Below are 19,642 nucleotides of genomic sequence, written 5' to 3'. Positions count from 1 at the left end.
GAAAATTGTGCAAAAATGAATCTTGGCACTTATAAGCCTTGTGCTTTGTGAAAGGGGAGTTCTATGGATGTTTCTTGGCTTTAAGTTCAGTGGTGGTAATTAGGGAATCCTCAAATCAAGAGAGGGTTACTTTCAACCCTAGGTTTGTGGTGACCTCAGAAGTCTGGATAGAATTTCTGTTATAGAAGTCCTTGAACTTTAGACACTAGTTCCCAATAAAAGTTCTTGAACTTTTGGGAATTGGAAAAGGTAGTAATTGATTTTTGTGAGCTATGTTTTTAGTATTTCAAAATGGCTAAATGCACTTACTCATTTTCTTGCATAGCTTTTTTGACAAGTTAACAAATTCAAACACCAAGTTTCTCTGCTTTTGATTGGGATGTTATTGCTTAACAGATGTGAGAATACTGATTCTCTTGATCATGAATGCCATTTGGCAATAAAAAGTTGGGCTTTTCTGACTGTAATGTTCAAATGTTGATGGCAGATATATACTTGGTGTCTAAAAGGACAGTGAATAAATACAAGGAGTCCCTGAATTGTGAGGAACTTTTGCTTTGGAATTAATCTGACAGTGTGATTTGACATGCCTGATCCGAGCTTGATTTCACTTTGCTTTTATTTTGGGCAAGGCTAGGGCAGGTTAGTGAGTAATCAGAGCTTTTGGTCTCTCTAATAAGAGTAACCTCCTGCTTTCATGAATCTTGCTTTTGGCCTCTTTATGTTGCAAGGCACAGACTTAGTAGGGTAACTTCAAATTATGGACTTCATGTGTGAATAGGGGCATAGCCATAAGAACTAAGAATGGAAATTAGGAGCCTATCATGACTCTATGGCCTGGGGGTTGGCAATCCTTTTCTGAAAGGGCCAAGGGTAAATACTTATAGGCCTTGCAGGCCATATAATCTTTGTCTTAACTACTCAATTTTGCTGTTTTAGTGGAAGTAGCCATAGACAACACACAAACAAATGGGTGTGGCTATATTCCAATAAAACTTAAACTGGAAGTAGATTGGATCTAGTCCATGGGCATGAATTTGCCAACCCCTGCTATATATAGCTATACCTCATGATCTTTCAAGTATTTACCTTCTCTTGATATTTCTCAGTATAAATACCTAAGAGGTATGATCAATCTCACCTTTTTGTGCCAGGATGTATTAGTTGTTGCATTAAGTCTTGTCAAAATGAAACCTAGAGTGATTGATTTACAGGATGGTAAGTAAACAGAAAAGGCTCCAGGTAATTCAAGCACAAATGTAATACAATTAGGTCTTTACAAGTGTAGTCAAAGGGTTAGTCCTATTTTCAAAGTGATATGCCATCATGACAGTCATCTACTGGCCAGAAGGAGTTGCTATGTCATCTACCATGATCTTTTTCTTTTACTTTATTATTGAAGTATGGTTGACATACAATATTACTTTCATGTGTACAACTTAGTGATATGACAATTCTATAAATTCTTACCACAATAAATGTAGTCACATTAGTGCAATATTATTGACTATATTCCCTATGCAGTATTTTTCATCTCTGTGACTTCATAACTATAAATTTGTATTTTTTAATTCCCCTCCCCTATTTTGCTCCTCCCCTCACCCACTTTCCCTCTGGCAGCTGCCAGTTTGTTCTGTTTATAAGCCTGTTTGTTTGTTCATTTATTTTATTTTTTAGATTCCACTGAGTAAAATCATGCTATTTATCTTTCTCTGACTTACATTACTTGGTCTAATAGCCTCTAGATCCATTCACATTTTTACTAATGGCAAGATTTCATTTTTTATGACTAATATTCCATTGTGTACATATACCACATTTTTACTGGTTTATCTATTGATGGACATTTGAGTTGCTTCCATATCTTGGCTATTATAAAGCTTCAATAAACATAGTGATGCATATACCTTTTCAAAATAATGTTTTATTTTCTTTGGGTAAATACTTGCTAGTGGAATTATTAGACTGCACAGTGTTTCTAGCTTTTTGAGGAACCTCTATATTCTTTTCCTCAGTGGTTGCATTAATTTACATTTCCGTCTACCATGCACAAGGGTTCCCTTTGCTTCACATCCTTGCTAACACTTGCTTTTCCTTGTCTTGTTGACACTAACAATTCTGACAGGTGTGAGGTGATATCTCATTGTGACTTTGGTTTGCATTTCCCTGATTTGTGATGTTGAACACCTTTTCATTTATGTTTTGTATGTCTTTGAGGAAAAATGTATATTTAGGTCCTCTGCTCATTTTTAAATTAGCTTGCCTTTTTTCTTGAGTTGTATAAGTCTTTATGTATTTTGGATATTAACCTCTTATCAAATATGTCATTGGCACATATCTTCTCCTCTTTAAGTTGCCTTTTTATCTTGTTGAGGGCATCCTCAATTGTGCAGAAGACTTTTATTTTGGTGGAATCCCAATAGTTTATTTTTGCTTTTGTTTTTCTTGCCTGAGAAGATATTTCTAGAAAAATATTTCTTTAATCCATGAGTATGAAATGTTTTCATTTGTATCTTCAATTTCTTTCAATGTTTTATAGTTTTCAGACTGTAGGTTTTTTGCTTCCTTGGTTAAATTTATTTCTAAGTATTTTTGGAGCAGTATAAATGAGATTGTTTTCTTAATTTCTCTTTCTGCTAATTTGTTACTAGTATAAACAAAGGCAACAGATTTCTGTATATTAATTTGTATCCTGTGACTTTACCAAAGTCATTTATTAGTTCTAAGAGTTTTTTGGTGGAATCTTTTGGGTTTTCTATATGTAGTATTGTGCCATCTGCAAATAGTGACAATTTTACTTCTTTCTTACCAATTTGGATGACTTTTACTTTTTCTTGTCTGATTGATGCAACTAGGGCTTCCAGTATTGTGTTAAGTAGAAGTGGTGATGGTAGACACACTTGGTTTGTTCCTGATCTTAGAGGAAGAGCTTTGAGATTTTTCTTTATTGAGTATGATGTTACTTGTGGGTTTCCTGCATATGACCTTTACCATATTAAGGTTTTTTCCCTCCAAAGTCACAGTGTAGAGAGAAGAAATGGATATCCATTTCTTCTTCTTTATCATGAATGGATGTTGTATTTGTCAAATGCTTTTCCTGTATTGAGATGGTCATAGGATTTTTATCTTTTGTCTTGTTAATGTGATGTATCACATTGATTTGCAAATATTGAACCACACTTGCAACCCAGGAATAAATCCTACTTGATTGTGGTGAATGATTTTTAAAAATATATTGTTGGATTTGGTTTGCTAGTAATTTGTTGAGGATTTTTGTATCTATGTTCATCAGGGATATTGGCCCACAGTTGTTTTTTAGTGGTGTCTTTATCTGGTTTTGATATCAGGGTAATGCTGGCCTCATGAAATGATTTGACAGTTTTCCTTCCTTTTCTATTTTTTGAAATAGTTTGAGAAGAATAGGTATTCTTTTTTAAATGTTTGGTAGAATTCACCTGTGAAGCCATCTGGTCCTAGGCTTTTGGGAATTTTTTGGTTACCAATTTAATTTCTTTGCTGGCAATCAGTCTGTTCAAATTTCTTCTATTTCTTTCTGTTTCAGTTTTGGTAGTTATATGTTTCTGGCACTTTATCCATTTCTTCTAGGTTGTCCAAATTGTTGGCATATAGTTTTTCATAATATTCTCTTACAATTTGTATTTCTGTAGTGTTGGTTGTTTCTCTCTAGTGTTGGTTGCTGCATACCAGAGGTTTTGGACCATTGTTTTCATTTTCATTTGTTTCCATGCACTTTTTAAATTTCTTCTTTTATTTCCCAGTTGACTCATTCATTGTTTAGTAGTATGTTATTTAACCTCCATGTATTTGTGGCCTTTTTAGATTTTTTTTCTCGTGGTTGACTTCCAGTTTCATAGTGTTATGGTCAGAAATGATGCATGGTATGACTTCACTCTTCTTAAATTTGTTGAGACTGTTGAAATTTGTTGTAGCCTAATATATGATTTATTCTGGAGAATGTTCCATGTGCACTTGAAAAGAATGGGTATTCTGTTCTAGGATGGAATGTTCTGAATATATCTGGTAAGTCCACCTGCTGCAGTATGTCATTGAAAGCCTTTGTTTCCTTGTTGATTTTCTGTTTAGATGATCTGTCCATTGATGTAAGTGGAGTGTTAAAGTCCCCTACTGTTATTGTATTATTAATTTCTTATTGTTTTATGTATTTGGGTCCTCCAATGGTGGCTGCATAAATATTTACAGTTGTTATATCTTCCTGTTAGATATCCCTTTTATTATTATATAGTCCCCTTCTTTGTCTCTTGTTACAATTTTGGTTTTAAAGTATATTTTGTTTGATGTAAGTATTGTTACTCCTTTCTTTTGATATCTATTTGCATGATAAATGTTTATCCCCTCACTATCAATGTGTAGATGACTTTAGGTCTAAAATGAGTCTCTTGTAAGCAGCATATAGATGAGTCCTGTTTTTAAATCCATTCTAACACCCTATGTCTATTGATGGGAGCATTTAGTCTATTTACATCCACAGTAATTATTGGTATGTATTTATTGCCATTTTATTACCTGTTTTGTGGCTGTTTCTGGAGACTTTGAGTCTTTCTTGTCTTTCATGTTTTTCTGATTTTCTTTAGTGATAAATTTGGATTCCTTTTTCTTTATACTTTACATGTTAGTGGCTTTTGATATATGGTTACCATTATGTTTGTATATACCCTCTTCTGCAAATAGCAGTCTATATTCAGTTGATGGTCATTTAAGCTTGAACCCATTCTTCCCCCCCCCCCCCCCCACATTTTAGGCATATGTTGTTATATTTTGTATCTTTTATGTGTTCCTTGACTGATTTGTTACAGAAATATTCATTTTTAGTCCTTTTGTGTTCCTGTGTTTATACTGTTACTTTTGGTCTTTCTTTTCAACTCAGAGTCCATTTTAATATTTCTTGCAGGGCTGGTTTAGTGGTCATGAACTCCTGTATTTTTTGAGAAACTCTTGATCTCTCCTTCTAGTCTGAATGATAACCTTGCTGGGTAGAGTATTCTTGGCTGCAGATTTTTCCCATTCAGCACTTTGAATATATCAAGCCCTTCCCTTTTGGCCTGCCAAGATTCTGTTGAGAAATCTCCTTCTAGCCTTATAGGTTTTCCCCTGTAAATTAAAGGCTTCTTTTTTTTTCTTGCCTTTTTAAAGATGTTTTCTTTATTAGGGGTGCCTGGGTGGCTGAGTCAGTTAAGTGTCTGATTCTTGATTTTGGCTTAGGTCATGATCTCATGGTTTGTGAGATTGAGACTGGTGTAGGGCTCTGTACTATCAGTGCAGAGCCTGCTTGGGATTCTCTCCCTCTCTCTTTGCCCTTCCCCCATGCACATGCACTTTCTCTCTCAAAATAGACACTTAAAAGATTTTTTTCTTTATCACTATATTTTTGCAAATTTAATTACAGTATGTCCTGGTATTGGCCTGCTTTGATGATTTTGATGGGAGTTCTCTATGCCTCCTGGATCTAGATGTCTGTTTCCTTCCCCAGATTAGGATAGTTTCAAGCTATTATTTTCCTGCAATATACTTTCTTCCATCTTTTCTCTCTCCTTCTGGAAATCCTAGAATATGAATGTTACTACATTTGATGGAGTCACTGAGGTCCCTAAGTCTTTGTGTTGCATACTTCTTTCTTTTATTCAGCTTCATTGCTTTCCATTACTTTGTCTTCTAGGTCATTAATTTGTTCCTCTGCTTCTTTCAGTCTGCTGTTCGTTGCATTGTGTGTTTCTAATCTCTTTATTTTAAAATTTTTTTTAAATGTTTGTTTTTGAGACAGAGAGTGTGAGTAGGGGAGGGGCAGAGAGAGAGGGAGACACAGAATCTGAAACAGGCTCCAGGCTCTGAGCTGTTAGCACAGAGCCTGACACGGGGCTCGAACTCACGGGCTGTGAGATCATGACCTGAGCCAAGGTTGGATGCTCAACCAACTGAGCCACCCAGGAGCCCCTCTAATTTCTTTTACTGTACTCTTTGTCTCTGTTTCTTTTTAACTATTTTATCTCTGTGGTAAGGGTCTCCCAGATGTCTTCTTTTTTCAAGCCCAGTGAGTATCCTTATGATCATTACTTGAAATTCTCTATCAGCATGTTACTTATATCTGTTTTGCTTAGATCTCTGTGACTGTGCCCTTGTTTTTGTCTTTGATTGGTGATAAATTCCTCTGTCCTAATTTTGGCTAAATCTCTATCTCCTGTATTACAAAAGCTAGTTATATCTCTTGCTCCTGAAAGTAATGGGCTTATGAAGAAGAGCATATGTAGTGCCCAGGGCCTGGCACTTCAGGGAGTGCCTCCAGTGTGCTGGGTGTGCTCTGCTATTGTTTTTTTTGGCTGTGGCATCCTTCAGGCCAGTTGTCTGCAAAGGCTCTCCTTGCCTGTTGTGGACAGTGTTTGGTTGCTGGCCTGAATGTGGTGAGTTTTAACTAGATGTGCTCTGGTCTGCTGGTGAAATGAGACCTGCAGAACTAAGGCCTTTTAGAACTCTGGTTGGGAGACATGGTATGGTCAGAGGTTTATGCTGAGCTTCAAGGGGAGGGGTGTGCTATGCTGGAACTGAGGCAAGCATGACTGAGAAGGGAAATCCCACCAGAGTGCAGCAGGCAGGGGCTTGGTGTAAACAAGTTAGGCAGCCAGGTTCCCACTGTGCTGCTTACCACAGGTGGCTCAATGTTTATGCTGAGGGATGAAAGGGAAATTGTGCTGGCAAGCTGCTTTGTTCCCAGAGAGGTGTCTTTTTTTTTTTTTAATATTGTTTTAATCTTTATTTTTGATAGTGACTGTCAGAGTGCAAGCAAGGGAGGAACAGAGAGAAGAAGACACAGAATCTGAAGCACGCTCCAGGTTCCAAGCTGGCAGCACAGCCTGACATGGGTCTCAAACTCACGAATCGTGAGTTCATGGCCTGAGCTAAAGTCGGACACTTAACCGACTGAGCCACCCTGCCTCAAGAGGTGTCATCTTGAACACTGCCTCTCAGGAACATACTCTGAGAAGAGCAAATCCTCTCCCCACTTTGTGCCCTGGGCATTCTTCAGATCACTGTTTCCATGCTGAGTGCCCCTGGTTTGTTTGCCTTTCTTCTAAGAGCAGCACAGAGCTCTCCAGGCTCTATCTCAGCCAAGCCTTCTGACCTTTAAAACTCTAGGCTTTAAGCCCTGCTGGCTGCAAGAACTTGGGAAATTCAACCCTTCTCACTTTCCAAGCCAATCAGCATGAGGCAATGCTCTACTTGTGCTTTTCCCTATATGCTCCTCTCTCTCTCACCCTTCTCTGGTAACCATGGCTCCCTTCCCTTGGCAGCAGCCAGGATCTATTTCTTGCCTAAACTATGTCTTTGTACTTCCTACCTTCTTGGATGTGGCCTCTTCTCTCTCTTTAGCTGTGTAGTTTGTTCAGTTTGTCTTCAGGGAAATTTCTGGCGTAACTAGGATGATTGTAGTTACCTAGTTGTATTTGTGGGATGAAGTGAGCTTAGGGTGGTCCTATTCTTCTTTCTCCTTCTTAATCACTGATATGTATTTATTGACATTTTGTTACTTGTTTTACAGTTTTTGTACTTTTCTCCGCTCCTTTTCCTCTCCTGTGGTTTGATGACTTTTAGTGTTACACTTGGATTTCTTTCTCTACTTTTTGTGTATCAAAGTTTTTGACTTGTGGTTACCATTGGCTTTATATATAACATACATATATAACATGTGTGTAGCAGTCTATATTAACTTGATGGTTTAATTTTGAACTATTCTAAAAGGAATAAATTTTTACTGTCTTCATGTTTTATTTATATGATGTCATGTTTCACATCTTTATTTTGTGTATCCTTTGACTAGTTTTTGTAGATAGAATTGATTTTTTTTTTACTACTTTTGTGTTTTAACTTCTATATCAGCTTTATGTGATCTATTACCTTTAGCATAGGGTTTCTGTTACTCGTGAGTCTTTTTTTTCCCTTTTGTAATTACTTTATGTTATAGTATTTTCTTTCCACTTAAGGAATTAGCTTTAAAATTTCTTGTAAACCTGGTTTAACTCCTTTAACTTTGGGTAACTCTTTATTTCACCTTTAATTCTGAATGATAACCTTGCCAGGTAGAGCATTCTTGGTTGTAAGTTTTTATCTTTCAGCACTTTGAATATATCATGCCCCGTTCCCTTCTTGCCTGCAAAGTTCTGAAAAATCACCTGATAGCCTCATGGAATTTCCCTCGTATGTAATTGTTTTCTCATGCCACTTTTAAAGTTCTCTATCATTACTTTTTGCTATTTTAATTATGTGTCTTGGTGTGAATTTCTTTGGGTTAATCTTGTTAGGGGTGATCTCTGCTTTCTGGACCTGGATGTTTCCTTCCCCAAATTAGGAAGTTTTCAGTTGCTATTTCTTCAAACAAGTTTTCTTCCATCCTCTCTCTCTCTTCTTCTGGGATCTTTATAGTGTGAATATTATTATGCTTGATGATGACATAGAGTTCCCTTAACCTATTCTCCTTTTTTATTCATTCTTTTTACTGTTCAACTTACTGCCTTCCATAACCCTGCCTTCCAGATATCTGATCCATTCTTCTGCACCCATTAATCTGATGATTCCCTTTAGTGTATTTTTTTTCATTTCACCTATTGAATTCTTCAGCTCTGATTGGTTACTTTATATTTTCTTCGTTGAACTTATGGTTGTGTTCATCCACTCTTAAGTTCAGCGAGTATCTTTATGACTATTACTTTGAACTCCTTTGCAAGCATTTTGCTTATATTCATTTCATTTAGCTTTTTCCTTAATTTTGTCTTGTACTTTCATTTGGGACCTATTTCTGTCACCTCATTTTGTCCATATATTTGTTTGTATGCATTCAGTAGGTCAGCTATGTCTCTTGGTCTTGAAAATAGTGACATTATGTAGAAGAGGTCCTGTGGGGTCTATAGTACATTCTTCCCCATGGTCCCCAGAACCAGGTGGTCCAGTGGTGTCTCCTTTATAGTCCCTGTGCACCCTCCTGTTGTGGTTGAGCTGCGACTGCTTTGGACATCCTGGTGGTTTGGGATAGCCCTCAGCCTTGGTGGCTGCAATTACTTGATTTGCTTGTTGTGGGTACACTGGACTGGGTTTGCTCTCCACACTGTTGAAAGGCTTGGCTGCAGCCACCATGGGCTCACCAGTGAGTGAGGCTGGCACACAGCTTAGCTATCTGCATTTATCTTTTGCCACAAGCTCAGGCCCACTTGAAGGGCGGGGTTTGCTCCCTGCACAGTCGGCTAAGATACTCGGCTATAGGAATGGCAGATACACTATAGTTTAGGATTTTCTCCCATCCATTCCTATCCCCAGCAGTCACTTTGGAGGAATGCTTGCTGAGGCCAGTAGGTTGGGTAGGGTTTGTCTGCAAGGGAACACTGGGACATACAGTGCTAGGAAGGTAGATGGAGAGGCAGTAGCCTCCCATTGGTGGTCCCAGCTGCTACACTGGAATTCACCAACACATTCAAAACATAATTCTTTGCAGCACTGGGATAACTGCCACACCATTAGCTGACAACCCTTTTCTAGTTATGCATTTCAGTTTCTCAAGTTCTTGTTTTACCAGTAGGATCCATGTAAGTTGTTTTCTGAAGCTTGACCTATTTTCCTTTAGAAATTAACTTAGTATTCTACTGAACTGGGAGGAAAGTTTCACTGCATACATTAAGCAGTAGCCCTCTTTCTTATGCTATCTCACTTCTTGCCAGCAGCAACCTAATAATTATCAAATCTCTGAAATAACAGACTGATACTTTGAGAATGATATGCTCATTCTTGGCTTTCCATTTTTCAAACTAGTTCATCGTTACAGTCATCAGGCAAGAAGTTCATGGCCAAGGCATAGGGTGAAGGGAAAAGTACCCTTTGGGAAGGGCACGAATAAAGAAAGTTTGAATCTAAGGTAGCAGTCTTAGGAGATGCTAGTGCTACTGCTTCTGCTGGTTAATGTTTTTATGTATCTTTAAGAAGGACTTCTTACCACACCAAATATATAGCTATTCCTTCAATTTTTTATCAAGTCTTGGTGTAACATTACTAATGGGCTCTGGGTTTGATACCTACCTTGAGTCTGGAAAATGGGCAAGAGTAGCTGACATGAGTGTTTTATTTCCCTGATCTAGATAATTTTTGATAAGTCCAGCAAGTCTCTCATTGGCTGTGTATTTCATCCTTATTAACACTGTGGTTTATTAACATTGCCAGAGATCCTGTGGGTCAGAGCCTTGATCATCACTGTAGCTCTTCTGCTTCTTCTAGTGATTACATCTACCTTGCTTCTGCCAATTAAATAATGACTTATGGCTGCTGCTGTTCTAGGACCCTATGTTATCCTCTGATGACAGCCCAGTGCTGTAGTGCTCCCTTTTGTCAACATTTTGGCTTTCAGAGGACAGCCAACACTATATTTCTCAAAGATTTCTGTGCTTCCCTTGTTGCCACAATTCTTCAGTGAAGGGTGTATCTTTCAGGCCTTCCTGGGGAACATAATTGTATGGTGGATTCCCTGGTATTATATAATAAATTCATTCTAGCTTACCCAAATCTGAGCCTTTTGACTATTTCCTCAGTATTCAGTCTACAGTAAGTAAGGTGGGAATACCAGAAATATTTTGGCAATTGTTTTTCATGCTTATGTGGTACTAATCTTAATGCCTTGTTAGGATGATTCTGATGGGATATCCACATTCCCCTTTAAGGAATCATTTTCCCTGGCTACTAGGAGTGCTGTCTGTATAGTCCCCAGCTGTTTGCCCTTTCAAAATTTGCCTCACTTGCCGAGACAGTTTGCTCAAAGATGTGGTCTTCCAATCAAATGATTGATTGGAGTATAAGTATACAAGTCCAGCCATTTTCATCCACTGTGGGACAACTCTAATGAGTTGTACATCCTCCAGAATTCCCTATGGAATTGGGTGAAGTTTTTTTCAGGTCTCCACTGTAGTTTGACTTTTCCCTCTGACCAGCTCTATCTACCTCCCCCTTACATATTAATAAACACAAAAGTTTTATTCAACATGTGTCTGGAGAACCCAACATAAGACAGTTAGCACCAGGGGTGGTCCAAGAAAGCAGGCAATAATATGGTATACTCAGGTTGGATTTAGGCTGGGTTATTCAGGTCAGCCATTTTTAGTAGAATGGAGCACAGATAGCCATGCTACAAGACAGTGCTCCAATTGTTAAATGGCTTTTCCGGTGGTGAATTAAGATGGTGTACTGGTAGAGGGAAATGCATTAGCTGATACTTCTCAAACATACTATGTAATGTATTAGGGAAATAGTCTTTATTCTTATTTTGGCTAAGACCCATTGACAGTGGAGATCCAGAGTGTCGTCATGTCTCCTCTGTTAGAGTGGGGACATATTAGTGCCAGGTTATGAATATAGTCCTGGGCAAAGTTGAATTTATTATGGGTCATTTTTGTCTCTGGACCAGCCCAGTAGTCATGTCTCTGGTCCCTGCATATACTAGAATTCAGTTGTCATTTGGAGCACCCCCCACATTGAGTTATTAGCCTTCTCCACCTATAGGCCAACCTAATAGAAGTTGGAATTCTTTCCAAAGAATGGATGGTGATGTGTCACTGTTAAGATTATAAATGATGTGGGGCTGGTAGTTCCCATCATAACTCCATTTAATTCACAAGTCTGGCCCTTTCAGAGCTCACTTGAATCCTGCAGGATGATAGTGGACAATTGTAAACTCAGTTAAGTACTAATCTCAACTGTAGCCACTATTCTAGATGTAGTATCTTTGCTAGAGAAGATTAATATAGACTTAAGGGTGTGATATGCAGCTGTTGTTTTGGCAAATACATTTTTTTTCTATTCTGATTAAAAACATCAGACAGTTGGCATTCATATGCAATATAAAACCATATTCAGGAACAGTTTTGTCTCTGGGCTATGTTAACTGGTAATATGGTCTGATGAGATTTGGGCCACTTGGTCATCCAACAGAATATTACACTGATCTATTACATCAATAACCTCATGAATAATTAGCTAGGACAAGCAAGAGGTGGCTAGGATTCTGGAGGCCTTGGTAAAACACATGTGCAGCAGATGATGAGAGAGAAACCCTATGAAGATTTAGAGACCTATTCCTTCAGTGAAGTTTTTGGGATCTGGTAGTCAGGTGTGTTCCAGGATATCCTTTCAACATAAATAGCTGTTTCTTGCATCTCCTACTGTGGAGAAAGAAGCCTAAAGCTTTGATAGGCTTCTTCATGTTCTAGAGTTACCACATTCCAAACCTAGGAATACTGCCCTAGCCTTAAACTATTATTCTATGTTCCATCCAAATTCACAATTGCATCTCGTAGTAACTGTGCTGCTCCAATGTGCTAGGGTTATCACCCTGATTTCCACCAAAAAGAGCCCTTTTTGCCATTTGTGTAACAAATGATTTAATTTTGGAATCCTTTCTTAAGTATCTCCTTTCTAAGATCATTTCTGGAACTAATTGCCTTAGTTTGGGTAGCCCTAGAAATAGAACCTGAGGCAAGTTTTTAAGTACCAGTGGTTTGTTGGCTACCTTCTCTTCCCTCTCTCAATCTCCCATCCCTGACTGGTATATCCTTCACTTAAAAAAATAGAGTACATTATCAAGTTTGTTGTCATGAGAATGACTGAAGCTTAGTTCTGCAGGGGAAGCTCTGGGTTCCAGAATAGACACACATGACTCAGAATCCTCCCAACTTGAACCAAGGGATCTGAAATCTCTTATATACTGTTTCCCATCATTCATTGTTTGGGGGTTGTTTGAAGGGGGTGCTGATTTTGATATTTTTGGCCTGCCACAACTGCTTTGATCCTGAGAGCTCTTTAGGTAAAGGCATGCAAACTGATGTATACAGAATTGGCAAGTGGGAGGTGACATGGATAGGGCACCAACAGCATATGCTATAGTAAGGTTGACCAAACTATTTACATATATTATTATGTTGAGTAATTTTAGCTAATTTACTTCCATTTACTGCAGTTTTATTTCCTTCTTGCTCCCCATTGGGTAAGTCAAATTTTCTTTTGCTAGTTTTGGTAGTCATACATTCTATTCTTATTCATGTGGTAGTTGAACCTACATTTTTATGTCTATAACAAGTGTCCTCCCCCAAAAAGAGGCGAAGCCTTGTTAAAGATTTTTTTTTTTTGTCTCTTCCCTCCATCATGCCCTCGCATCACCCTGATCCAATTCATGTGCAGTGTTATTGTCTTGAGATTTGGTTCTGAGTTGGTAATGCAATACTGTTCAGTGCTTGTTTTTCTTTACACAAAACTTTGGTGAAAATGTAACAAGTGTGAGGTTGGTTGAGGAATCCAGGGGATATTTAGAGAGATGAAGGACAAGGGGAACAAATAGAGCTGTCAGCTCCTGTCACTGTTCAATGCGACCAGTTCTTATCTTGTCCATTCCTTGCAGGAAAGGTTAACTCTAGAGGAAGAGCAGAGTAGAATATGACTTGGAGCAAGAACCGTGACTGGAAGTTTGGTGGATCTAGCTCTGGAGTCAGTTGATTTGTGGCAGGTGACTATACTTCTCCTAGGAAAGGCAGAGGGAATACTTGCAAAGGATTGCTACCATGGGTCCAATCAAACAAAAAGACTTAAGTTCTTCATCTTTAACTTCTTCTCTTGACTCTCCACTTGAGCTAAAACAAGAAGAGGGAAGAAACGTGAACATACTTAGTACCTCACTACCATAGGTGAGTCCTTACATATCACCTCTTTCCCTAGCTTAACCTTAAGTTGACCCAATTGTATGAGTTTAGGATGGGACTCCAGTCACTTTCAGGTATTACAAATACTTTGGGACCATCCATGGAAAGCAATTGAACACAGCACGATCAAGGTCAGGGAATAAAGCAACAATTTCCTATTTTGTGCTCCAGAGTTCAGACAAGTTCAGTAAACTGACTACAAATGACTATAATCTATTTCTTTGTCCATCCTCTGCAACAACTTCAAAACTCCACTTGCCATGTCTCCTGTTCAATTTCCATATCCCTTCTCCTTCATTCTGTCCTGTATGACACTTAACTACATCTGATTCTTTTCTTTTTTCCTTTAATCTCAGGATAGCTTGGCATCAAGGCCAACTTTTCTAGTGTTCTTAACATCTCCCGCCTAACACTTGACTTCACCAGTTATGCATTCTCTTCAGGTCTCCACTCCCACTGGCTCTTTCTCAACCCGTAAGTAAGCCTGTCTCTCTCTGATCTTAGAGTACCACCCTTGATCTCCTGCTGTTCTCTAGCCTTTGTTCTTTGCCTCCTTTCCGATCCAACCCCCAAAGTGGTATACTGATTTCTCTATTTCCTTTCTACTTCTCCTCCTCTACAATCTGACTCCATGTCATACCACAAATTATAGACCTTCAATTCACGCAAACACAAATGAACGCATTTCATTAATGAGGTTTTGAAAAAAAAAAAACACCTTCCTATTACTCCTCTATGATAATTTTTACATGCTAACCTAGCTAGGCTACAGTCTTCAGTTATTCAAAAACTAATGTAGGTGTTGTTGGAAAGGTAATTTATAGATATTAAGTTCTTAATTCATTGTTTAGGATAATGTCCCTTAACATCAATGTTAAGTGATCCTAATTCAGTTACTTAAAAGGTGTTAAAAGCAGACATGAGGCTTCTCTCTTGAAGTAATTCTACTTATCAACAGAAGTTTCAACTACGCTTGAGTTCCCTTCTGCACTTCCTGAAAGCCTTTCCTATGGATTTTGAACTTGCCTGGCCAGCTTCTGCAATGGGAAGCCAGCATAGTTGGATACTAATAACCAAATACATATAGAAGGTGAGATTCTGGATGACCACGTATTTGCTACTGTAACACATTCTTGTCAAATTAGGAAGTGTTACTGTGGTTGGCTAGATGCTCCAGACTGCCCTGGAAAAGTGAAAACAATGAGCTCAGGGCTTCAAATTCCCAGATAAAACTCTGGATAAAAACCCTGAAAACTTTCATACCTGTCCTTAAACCTTTGTCTGCTGAAGCCGCAGGCCCAAAACTTCTGAAAACTAAACCCAGAGTCTCATCCTATGAAGGGCTGAATCTCAATACAAATTGAATTCCCAACCTTATATGATATCTTCTGTTAAAGTGAGTACATCGATAAGGAATGAGATCCTGAACATTGGAATGGAGACATTTGGGCAGATCCCAACAAACTGGGGACATCAAACCCCTAAATCTTGCTGACTCTTCTTGCCAGTAGAAATTGCCTTGCCTGAGGAGGTTAATGTTTTTTTGCTTAAAATATTTGCCTTGATAGGCACTGCTGATTCTCCTAAGGGCCTGGTCCTGCTACCTCCCTTGGTTTCTAAATCTAGAAACAAACTAGACCCAAGTTTTAGAAACTCCAAAAGAGTAAGGTAAAAATGTGAGCCATGAGGAGGTATACTACACTCAAACATAACGGCATGATTTTTCCCCCCAATTTCTACTCTAAGGAGTATATAGGAATGGATCTCAAGTGTGGGATGGTGATGGAAAGAATATAAAGTTAGATCAGGCTGAATCTATTGATATGAGCTAAGCCTAAATTCGGATTCAGTGTTTTAGCTTAAGGGACTAGAAAGGTTCTAACATTTTGTCTGAAACACAGACTGAAAGGTGGCCTCTACTAAATGAAGTTGAAATGCCAGAATTGCCTTGGTGTACTATAGAGGATGATATCCAAAGGCTTAGGGAAAATGGAATATTAGATTTATAAAGTAGGACCTTCTCACTCACCCCAAAAGGGTCCAGAGGACACAATTTCACCACAATTTTGGGAGCATCATTGAAGAGTTCCACGGTCAATCTGCTCTATAAACCAAATTACAGTGGGAACTGCTACCATACAACTGGTATCTTGAAATGCAATGGGGATAATGGGATTGTGGGATGGTAGAAACTAAGTGGCAACACTTAATCTCCAAATATAAGGTGAGAATAGCTACCATAATAGACAGTAGAGCCAAAACAATAATCAGAATAGTCTGGCTTGCAGAGATGTGTGATGTTGATTAGTTGATCATGATGTCTCTAGAAAAGAAACAGGCAGTCTAGTAAATTTTTGCTCTGTAAAAGTAGATGGTCTACTAAAGGGTAAAGTCTAACTTGAATCTCAAACACACAAAAGTAATGGGCCCTCAATTTCCAAGCTTGAGTCACTTCACAGACCAAGAATTTCATGAATGCAGGGGAGTCTCGGTCCCTTTGAGAAATCACCTTGCTACATTGTCAAAATTGAATGCTTTTAATCTTTTCCATAGCATTCCCTAAATAGACCACAGTGAAATTTTGGGTAGGAACTAGTGTGTCAGTTTAGAACCAGTGTCTAATAATGCCTGAGAAGTCTGTTTTTTTCCCCCAATGCACATGGGAAATAGCCATAGGTCTACCAGTCACAGTAGGGGCTTATAGAAGTAATATAATGGTATTTTAGCTAAGGTACATCTCAGAGTAGGTCCAGTGAGTCCCAAACTCATCCTGTGGTTATTTTCTCAGTTCTAGAATGCATAACAGGAATAGACCTACTCAGCAATGGGCAAAATCCCCACACTTATTCCTTGACCTATAGAGTGAGGGTTTTTATAGTAGGAAAGGCCAAGTGGAAGCAACTAGTATTGCTTTCACCTACAAAAAGTAATAAACCAAAAGCAATACCACATTCTGGAGATAAGTTCCACTATAGGGACTTGAAAGATGCAGGATGGTGATTTCTACCATCTCCCTACTCAACTTTACTATTTGACTTGTGAAGAAAACAGATGGATCTTGGAGAATGGCAGGCCAGAATTGTTACAAACTTTAGTTGGTGATCCAAACTAAGCCAATGTTATAGATGTGATTTCACTGTTTGAGCATGTTCCCTGGTACCTAATATGCAGCTAGTGATTTGGCAAATGCATTTTACTCTGTACCTATTAGTAAAAAACACCAGAAGCAGTTAGCTTTCGGATAGGCCAGTGATACACTTTCTCTATTCTGCTTTAAGTTCTCACCTGTGTAGGGTATTAGCCCTATGTCATAACTTAGCCTGGAGGGTCTTTGATCATCTTTTTCTTTAGACCTCTTGGTGGTTCATTACATTAATGATATGCTGATTGGACCTGGTGATCAGGAAGTAGTAATTACTCCAGATATATTGGTAAGGCATTTGCATATTAGAGGGTAGGATATAAATGCTACCAAAATTTAAGAGCCTTCCACTTAAGTGAAATTTTTCTAAGGGTCCTGTGATATTGGTATGTGAGAATGTATTTTAAGGTGTAAAAGACATTGTTGCACCTGGCCTTCCTACCACCAAAAAAGAGGTAAGGTTGTTAATGGGCCTTTTAGATTCTGGTGGCAATGTATGTATTCCTCAGTGGCACGTGCTCTAGCCATTTACCAAGTAACCCGAAAAGGTGCTAGCTTTGAGGGGTACTCAGAACAAGAGAACCTTGTTCTTTGGAAACTTCTGTCACTTGTCATATGATCCAGCAGATGTAATGGTGCTTGAAATGTCACTGGCAGATGGAGATCTTACTTGGAGGCTTTGGTAGGCCTTTAGTTGAATCAAAGCACAGACACTGAGGATTTTGGAGTGGAGCTCTACCATCATCTGTGGATAGTTAATATCATTCTGAGAAATAGCTCTTTATCTGCTACTGGGCCCTAGAAGAGACTGAATGAATAACCACGTGCCAAGCTGCCCTTCATAAGTTAATGTTGTCTGACCCATCAAACCATGAAATTGGGAATAAACAGCAACACTCCATTAACAAGCAAAAGTGGTACATACAAGATAGACTTAAGCAGACCCTGAAGGGTTGAGGAATTGGTCTAAATATCCAGAGCTCCCACTTCTACACTACCTTTCTTCTTCCACTCATAGTCTCATGTAGATTTCAGTTGACTGAAGACAAAATTCAGGCCTGGTTGACAGATTGTTCTGTGTGAGATGCAGTCACCAGAAGTGGATAGCTGCAGCATTATAGCCCCTTTCTGGACATTTTCAAAGGATAGTAGTGAAGGAAAATACTCACTGGGCAGAACTTTATCTTGTTTTCAAATTTGTTTTTTAAAAAATTTATTTAAATTCAAGTTAGTTAACATACAGTATAGTATTGGTTTCAGGAATAGAACCCTGTAATTCATCACTTACATATAATACCCAGTGCTCATCCCAACAAGTGCCCTCCTTAAGGCCCATCACCCATTTAGCCCATCTCCCCACCCACCTCCCCTCCAGCAACCCTCAGTTTGTTCTTTGTATTTAAGTGTTTGTTATGATTTGCCTCCCTCTGTTTTTCTTTTTCCTTCCTTTCTCCTATGTTCATTTGTTTCTTACATTCCACATAGAAGTGAAATTGTATGACGTTTATCTTTTTCTGACTTATTTCACTTAGCATAATACATTCTAGTTCCAGGGGTGCCTGGGTGGCGCAGTCGGTTAAGCGTCCGACTTCAGCCAGGTCACGATCTCGCGGTCCGTGAGTTCGAGCCCCGCGTCAGGCTCTGGGCTGATGGCTCAGAGCCTGGAGCCTGTTTCCGATTCTGTGTCTCCCTCTCTCTCTGCCCCTCCCCCGTTCATGCTCTGTCTCTCTCTGTCCCAAAAATAAATAAAAAAACGTTGAAAAAAAAATTAAAAAAAAATACATTCTAGTTCCATCCATGTTGTTGCAAATAGCAAGGTTTTGTTCTTTTTGATCAAGTAATATTCCATTGTGTGTGTGTGTGTGTATGCATACATACACACATCTTTATCCAATCATCAGTTGATGGACATTTGGGTTCTTTCCATAATCTGGCTATTGTTGATAGTTTTGTTGTAAATATTGGGGTGCATGTGCCCCTTCAAAATAGCACTCCTATATCCTTTGGATAAATACCAGGTAGTGCAACTGCTGGGTCTAGCTTAGTTCTATTTTTAACTTTTTGAGGAAACTGTTTTCCAGAATGGCAGTACCAGTTTACATTCCCACCAACAGTACAGAAGTGTTCCTCTTTCTCCACATCCTCACCAACATCTATTTCTTGAGTTGTTCATTTTAACCATTCTGACAGGCATGAGGTGGTATCCCATTGTGGTTTTGCATTTCTCTGATGAGTGATGTTGAACACTTTTCATATCCAACAGGCAGAACCCTAAACAGTGCACCTTTACTTTGCTGGGGAGGAGAAATGTCCAGAGGTAAGCTGGATAATATGGTAGTTTGAATTTTAATTTTTTGAAGATCTCCATACTGTCTTTCATAGTGACTACACCAATTTGCATTCTCACCAGTAGTGCACCAGAGTGTTCCCATTTTTCCACATCCTCACCAATACATTTGCAATTAGCTTCTACCATAGCTGCAGGCACAACAAATGGCAGAGCTTGCTTCCTGTGCAGCCAACTAAGAGGCTCAGCAGCAGAAACTACAGGGATGTGGGTGTGTGGGGTTATCTCCCCCTATCTCCAGGGCAGTAATCATTTTAGAATAGTGGTGGTCCCAGCTTGGGCTACCTGCCAGGTGTTTGGGATGGGAGCTGCTTTGGAGCCATGTTTGCAAGGCCAGTACATTGGGTGGGGCAGATCTGAAGGGGAATGCCAGGGCTGGGCACATAATGCTATTTAGGTTGG

This window comes from Prionailurus viverrinus, chromosome B1, assembly GCF_022837055.1.
Source record: "Prionailurus viverrinus isolate Anna chromosome B1, UM_Priviv_1.0, whole genome shotgun sequence".
NCBI classification, from domain to species: domain Eukaryota; kingdom Metazoa; phylum Chordata; class Mammalia; order Carnivora; family Felidae; genus Prionailurus; species Prionailurus viverrinus.
The sequence above is the reverse complement of the archived record's forward strand: the minus strand, read 5'-3'. Positions refer to the sequence as shown.